The following is a 7,700-nucleotide window of genomic DNA, read 5'->3' as shown; positions in this document are numbered from 1 at the left end:
GCATAAAAATAAAGCCAGAAAATGAAGAGCTGTTTAATCACTCAATTGGATTTTTTTGCCAGCATATTTCTTTTTCTCTGCAACCCACTGCTAAATTGTGCTTCCTAGCTGTTTTTTATAAAATCACTGAATCAAATCTAACTCTGATTACATCAAAGAAGGCCATGTACCCTACACCATAAGAGGAGGTTTGAAATTTTGACTTGTCTACTTAAATATCACCAAAATCTGATCACAAGGTTAATTACGTCCCTGGGTGGGATTGAACCACCAACCTTTTGGTTAATAGCCAAACACACTAACCGGTTGCGCCACAGAGACACTTTGCAAAAGTCCATACTGACAAAGGCTAATAAGCATTCATCTAAAACGTTTCCTAGAAAAACTTTAAAAAGTCAATAATCTGGAGAGTTTTTGTAAGATGTTTCTTCCATCAACCAACGAAGAAACACATTGGTACTTTCCCATGATGAGTGAGTGCTTCAGGATCTCTTGCACTTACATGTGCAGCAGAGTACTGCAATGGAAGCATGCTGGGCCCATAACCCAGAGGTAGGCAGATTGAAACTATCCTCTGCTATATGCATTTTTTTTGTTAATTAAAGTAATCCAAAACTGGGATTGATATTTTGTCTCTTTTATTTTTACTTAAAGTACAATAACTTTTACCATTTTAATTTGTTTTAATAGTATATTGACAGTATTGTTTTCTTTCAAAAATCCACTTCATTTTCTTTACCCTATTATTAAAATGGTAATTGACAAAAACAAACTACATTGTCACCAGAAGAGCAATACAAAATGTACAAGTGATATATTAAAATCATCTTTCCAGCTTGAATTTCAATGATGCATTGGGTCAACAATTTTGTGAGAAACATCTTCACCCTTAAATAAAGATTTTCTTAATTCCTTACCTGTGTGCTAATTAGATATCACCTTGTTTTCACATTAAACAGACTTCCACATGAGAAAGCAGCAAGGATGCAGTGGCGTTAATGTTTCCTGGTGTCAACCTGTATTATTTCAGTAGACATTGAAATGAGGATACATCTTGCTGCCTTTCCAATGAAGCAAGTTTAATTTAGTAATAGGTGAAAAACCATCCCTACAAAGGTGTTAATCAGAGACTTGGCTTTGTGGACACTTTTCAGAGAACAAATTTGTTAGCATAAAAATAAAGCCAGAAAATGAAGAGCTGTTTAATCACGCAATTTGATTTTTTTGCCAGCATATTTCTTTTTCTCTGCAACCCAATGCTAAATTGTGCTTCCTAGATGTTTTTATAAAATCACTGAATCAAATCTAACTCTGATTACATCAGAGAAGGCCAGGTACCCTACACCATAACAGGGGGTATGAAATTTGACTTGTCTACTTAAAGATCACCAAAATCTGATAACAAGGTCAATTAGGTCCCTGGGTGGGATTGAACCACCAACCTTTTGGTTAATAGCCGTACATACTAACTGATTGCACCACAGAGACACTTTGCAAAAGTCCATACTGACAAAGGCTAATAAGCATTCATCTAAAACGTTTCCTAGAAAAACTTTAAAAAGTCAATAATCTGGAGAGTTTTTGTAAGATGTTTCTTCCATCAACCAACGAAGAAACACATTGGTACTTTCCCATGATGAGTGAGTGCTTCAGGATCTCTTGAACTTACATGTGCAGCAGAGTACTGCAATGGAAGCATGCTGGGCTCATAACCGAGAGGTAGGCAGATTGAAACTATCCTCTGCTATATGCATTTTTTTTTTGTTAATTAAAGTAATCCAAAACTGGGATTGATATTTTGTCTCTTTTATTTTTACTTAAAGTACAATAACTTTTACCATTTTAATTTGTTTTAATAGTATATTGACAGTATTGTTTTCTTTCAAAAATCCACTTCATTTTCTTTACCCTATTATTAAAATGGTAATTGACAAAAACAAACTACATTGTCACCAGAAGAGCAATACAAAATGTACAAGTGATATATTAAAATCATCTTTCCAGCTTGAATTTCAATGTTGCATTGGGTCAACAATTTTGTGAGAAACATCTTCACCCTTAAATAAAGATTTTCTTAATTCCTTACCTGTGTGCTAATTAGATATCACCTTGTTTTCACATTAAACAGACTTCCACATGAGAAAGCAGCAAGGATGCAGTGGCGTTAATGTTTCCTGGTGTCAACTTGTATTATTTCAGTACACATTGAAATGAGGATGCATCTTGCTGCCTTTCCAATGAAGCAAGTTTAATTTAGTAATAGGTGAAAAACCATCCTTACAAAGGTGTTAATCAGAGACTTGGCTTTGTGGACACTTTTCAGAGAACAAATTTGTTAGCATAAAAATAAAGCCAGAAAATGAAGAGCTGTTTAATCACTCAATTGGATTTTTTTGCCAGCATATTTCTTTTTCTCTGCAACCCACTGCTAAATTGTGCTTCCTAGCTGTTTTTTATAAAATCACTGAATCAAATCTAACTCTGATTACATCAAAGAAGGCCATGTACCCTACACCATAAGAGGAGGTTTGAAATTTTGACTTGTCTACTTAAATATCACCAAAATCTGATCACAAGGTTAATTACGTCCCTGGGTGGGATTGAACCACCAACCTTTTGGTTAATAGCCAAACACACTAACCGATTGCGCCACAGAGACACTTTGCAAAAGTCCATACTGACAAAGGCTAATAAGCATTCATCTAAAACGTTTCCTAGAAAAACTTTAAAAAGTCAATAATCTGGAGAGTTTTTGTAAGATGTTTCTTCCATCAACCAACGAAGAAACACATTGGTACTTTCCCATGATGAGTGAGTGCTTCAGGATCTCTTGCACTTACATGTGCAGCAGAGTACTGCAATGGAAGCATGCTGGGCCCATAACCCAGAGGTAGGCAGATTGAAACTATCCTCTGCTATATGCATTTTTTTTGTTAATTAAAGTAATCCAAAACTGGGATTGATATTTTGTCTCTTTTATTTTTACTTAAAGTACAATAACTTTTACCATTTTAATTTGTTTTAATAGTATATTGACAGTATTGTTTTCTTTCAAAAATCCACTTCATTTTCTTTACCCTATTATTAAAATGGTAATTGACAAAAACAAACTACATTGTCACCAGAAGAGCAATACAAAATGTACAAGTGATATATTAAAATCATCTTTCCAGCTTGAATTTCAATGATGCATTGGGTCAACAATTTTGTGAGAAACATCTTCACCCTTAAATAAAGATTTTCTTAATTCCTTACCTGTGTGCTAATTAGATATCACCTTGTTTTCACATTAAACAGACTTCCACATGAGAAAGCAGCAAGGATGCAGTGGCGTTAATGTTTCCTGGTGTCAACCTGTATTATTTCAGTAGACATTGAAATGAGGATACATCTTGCTGCCTTTCCAATGAAGCAAGTTTAATTTAGTAATAGGTGAAAAACCATCCCTACAAAGGTGTTAATCAGAGACTTGGCTTTGTGGACACTTTTCAGAGAACAAATTTGTTAGCATAAAAATAAAGCCAGAAAATGAAGAGCTGTTTAATCACGCAATTTGATTTTTTTGCCAGCATATTTCTTTTTCTCTGCAACCCAATGCTAAATTGTGCTTCCTAGATGTTTTTATAAAATCACTGAATCAAATCTAACTCTGATTACATCAGAGAAGGCCAGGTACCCTACACCATAACAGGGGGTATGAAATTTGACTTGTCTACTTAAAGATCACCAAAATCTGATAACAAGGTCAATTACGTCCCTGGGTGGGATTGAACCACCAACCTTTTGGTTAATAGCCGTACACACTAACTGATTGCGCCACAGAGACACTTTGCAAAAGTACATACTGACAAATGCTAATAAGCATTCTTCTAAAACGTTTCCTAGAAAAACGTAAAAAAGTCAATAATCTGGAGAGTTTTTGTAAGATGTTTCTTCCATCAACCAACGAAGAAACACATTGGTACTTTCCCATGATGAGTGAGTGCTTCAGGATCTCTTGAACTTACATGTGCAGCAGAGTACTGCAATGGAAGCATGCTGGGCCCATAACCCAGAGGTAGGCAGATTGAAACTATCCTCTGCTATATGCATTTTTTTTTTGTTAATTAAAGTAATCCAAAACTGGGATTGATATTTTGTCTCTTTTATTTTTACTTAAAGTACAATAACTTTTACCATTTTAATTTGTTTTAATAGTATATTGACAGTATTGTTTTCTTTCAAAAATCCACTTCATTTTCTTTACCCTATTATTAAAATGGTAATTGACAAAAACAAACTACATTGTCACCAGAAGAGCAATACAAAATGTACAAGTGATATATTAAAATCATATTTCCAGCTTGAATTTCAATGATGCATTGGGGCAACGATTTTGTGAGAAACATCTTCACCCTTAAATAAAGATTTTCTTAATTCCTTACCTGTGTGCTAATTAGATATCACCTTGTTTTCATATTAAATAGACTTCCTCATGAGAAAGCAGCAAGGATGCAGTGGCGTTAATGTTTCCTGGTGTCAACTTGTATTATTTTAGTAGACATTGAAATGAGGATGCATCTTGCTGCCTTTCCAATGAAGCAAGTTTAATTTAGTAATAGGTGAAAAACCATCCTTACAAAGGTGTTAATCAGAGACTTGGCTTTGTGGACACTTTTCAGAGAACAAATTTGTTAGCATAAAAATAAAGCCAGAAAATGAAGAGCTGTTTAATCACTCAATTGGATTTTTCTGCCAGCATATTTTTTTTTTCTGCAACCCACTGCTAAATTGTGCTTCCTAGCTGTTTTTATAAAATCACTGAATCAAATCTAACTCTGATTACATCAGAGAAGGCCAGGTACCCTACACCATAACAGGGGGTTTGAAATTTTGACTTGTCTACTTAAAGATCACCAAAATCTGATAACAAGGTCAATTAGGTCCCTGGGTGGGATTGAACCACCAACCTTATGGTTAATAGCTGTACATACTAACCGATTGCGCCACAGAGACACTTTGCAAAAGTCCATACTGACAAAGGCTAATAAGCATTCATCTAAAACGTTTCCTAGAAAAACTTTAACAAGTCAATAATCTGGAGAGTTTTTGTGTGGGACAGTGTGCGTGTTTTAATTGTGTGTGTGTTAATTGTCCCGGCGGTTATTGGCGTCTGTAGTGTGCGCCCCATCCTCCTCCGCTGCCGCTGACAGGAGCGGCGGTGTGCGGCTCTCCCCCTCCTCCGCCGGCTCCGTCCTCCCGTCGTGGCCCTGCAGTGTGTGCCGGTCTCCCCAGCAGCAGCAGCAGGTTAGTCTCTCCCCCCCCCTCTCTCTCTCTCTCTCTCTCTCTCTCTCTCTCTCTCTCCTCCTGTGGATTGCAGTTTGTAAGTATCATTTTAATTTTTACAGGTACCCCTATTGAATTCTACTGGACAAGTGGACGTGATCGGCGTGGGATGTAGGTAAGTAATCTGTCTCTTATTTTTACAGGTACCCCTATTGGATTCTACTGGACAAGTGGACGTGATCGGCGTGGGATGTAGGTAAGTAATCTCTCTCTCATTTTCACAGGTACCCCTATTGGATTCTACTGGACAAGTGGACGTGACCGGCGTGGGATGTATGTAAGTAATCTGTCTCTCATTTTTACAGATTCCCCTACTGGATTCTACTGGACAAGTGGACGTGACCAGCGTGGGATATAGGTAAGTAATCTGTCTCTCATTTTTACAGGTACCCCTATTGGATTCTACTGGACAAGTGGACGTGATCGGCGTGGGATGTAGGTAAGTAATCTCTCTCTCATTTTCACAGGTACCCCTATTGGATTCTACTGGACAAGTGGACGTGACCGGCGTGGGATGTAGGTAAGTAATCTGTCTCTCATTTTTACAGGTACCCCTATTAAATTCTACTGGACAAGTGGACGTGACCAGCGTGGGATGTAGGTAAGTAATCTGTCTCTCATTTTTACAGGTACCCCTACTGGATTCTACTGGACAAGTGGACGTGACCGGCGTGGGATGTAGGTAAGTAATCTGTCTCTCATTTTTACAGGTAACGCTATTGGATTCTACTGGACAAGTGGACGTGACCGGCGTGGGATGTAGGTAAGTAATCTGTCTCTCATTTTTACAGGTACCCCTATTGGATTCTACTGGACAAGTGGACGTGATCTGCGTGGGATGTAGGTAAGTAATCTCTCTCTCATTTTCACAGGTACCCCTATTGGATTCTACTGAACAAGTGGACGTGACCGGCGTGGGATGTAGGTAAGTAATCTGTCTCTCATTTTTACAGATTCCCCTACTGGATTCTACTGGACAAGTGGACATTACCAGCGTGGGATATAGGTAAGTAATCTGTCTCTCATTTTTACAGGTACCCCTATTGGATTCTACTGGACAAGTGGACGTGATCGGCGTGGGATGTAGGTAAGTAATCTCTCTCTCATTTTCACAGGTACCCCTATTGGATTCTACTGGACAAGTGGACGTGACCGGCGTGGGATGTAGGTAAGTAATCTCTCTCTCATTTTCACAGGTACCCCTATTGGATTCTACTGGACAAGTGGACGTGACCGGCGTGGGATGTAGGTAAGTAATCTGTCTCTCATTTTTACAGGTAACGCTATTGGATTCTACTGGACAAGTGGACGTGACCGGCGTGGGATGTAGGTAAGTAATCTGTCTCTCATTTTTACAGGTACCCCTATTGGATTCTACTGGACAAGTGGACGTGACCGGCGTGGGATGTAGGTAAGTAATCTGTCTCTCATTTTTACAGGTACCCCTTCTGGATTCTACTGGACAAGTGGACGTGACCGGCGTGGGATGTAGGTAAGTAATCTGTCTCTCATTTTTACAGGTAACGCTATTGGATTCTACTGGACAAGTGGACGTGACCGGCGTGGGATGTAGGTAAGTAATCTGTCTCTCATTTTTACAGGTACCCCTATTGGATTCTACTGGACAAGTGGACGTGACCGGCGTGGGATGTAGGTAAGTAATCTGTCTCTCATTTTTACAGGTACCCCTACTGGATTCTACTGGACAAGTGGACGTGACCGGCGTGGGATGTAGGTAAGTAATCTGTCTCTCATTTTTACAGGTAACGCTATTGGATTCTACTGGACAAGTGGACGTGACCGGCGTGGGATGTAGGTAAGTAATCTGTCTCTCATTTTTACAGGTACCCCTATTGGATTCTACTGGACAAGTGGACGTGATCTGCATGGGATGTAGGTAAGTAATCTCTCTCTCATTTTCACAGGTACCCCTATTGGATTCTACTGGACAAGTGGACGTGACCGGCGTGGGATGTAGGTAAGTAATCTGTCTCTCATTTTTACAGATTCCCCTACTGGATTCTACTGGACAAGTGGACATTACCAGCGTGGGATATAGGTAAGTAATCTGTCTCTCATTTTTACAGGTACCCCTATTGGATTCTACTGGACAAGTGGACGTGATCGGCGTGGGATGTAGGTAAGTAATCTCTCTCTCATTTTCACAGGTACCCCTATTGGATTCTACTGGACAAGTGGACGTGACCGGCGTGGGATGTAGGTAAGTAATCTGTCTCTCATTTTTAGAGGTACCCCTATTAAATTCTACTGGACAAGTGGACGTGACCAGCGTGGGATGTAGGTAAGTAATCTGTCTCTCATTTTTACAGGTACCCCTACTGGATTCTACTGGACAAGTGGACGTGACCGGCGTG

The 7,700-nt window shown here is 39.0% G+C and overlaps 2 non-coding genes across 2 annotated transcripts; both read right to left on the bottom strand.

Annotated features, from left to right (window-relative positions):
- Positions 1-247: 247 nt before the first annotated feature.
- Positions 248-321, bottom strand: TRNAN-AUU (transfer RNA asparagine (anticodon AUU)). The gene has a single exon. It is a non-coding gene; the product is annotated as a tRNA-Asn (tRNA).
- A 2,264-nt stretch (positions 322-2,585) lies between these two features.
- Positions 2,586-2,659, bottom strand: TRNAN-AUU (transfer RNA asparagine (anticodon AUU)). The gene has a single exon. It is a non-coding gene; the product is annotated as a tRNA-Asn (tRNA).
- Positions 2,660-7,700: the final 5,041 nt, after the last annotated feature.

Source organism: Pseudophryne corroboree, chromosome 11, assembly GCF_028390025.1.
Source record: "Pseudophryne corroboree isolate aPseCor3 chromosome 11, aPseCor3.hap2, whole genome shotgun sequence".
Taxonomy (NCBI): domain Eukaryota; kingdom Metazoa; phylum Chordata; class Amphibia; order Anura; family Myobatrachidae; genus Pseudophryne; species Pseudophryne corroboree.
The sequence above is the reverse complement of the archived record's forward strand: the minus strand, read 5'-3'. Positions and strand labels throughout refer to the sequence as shown.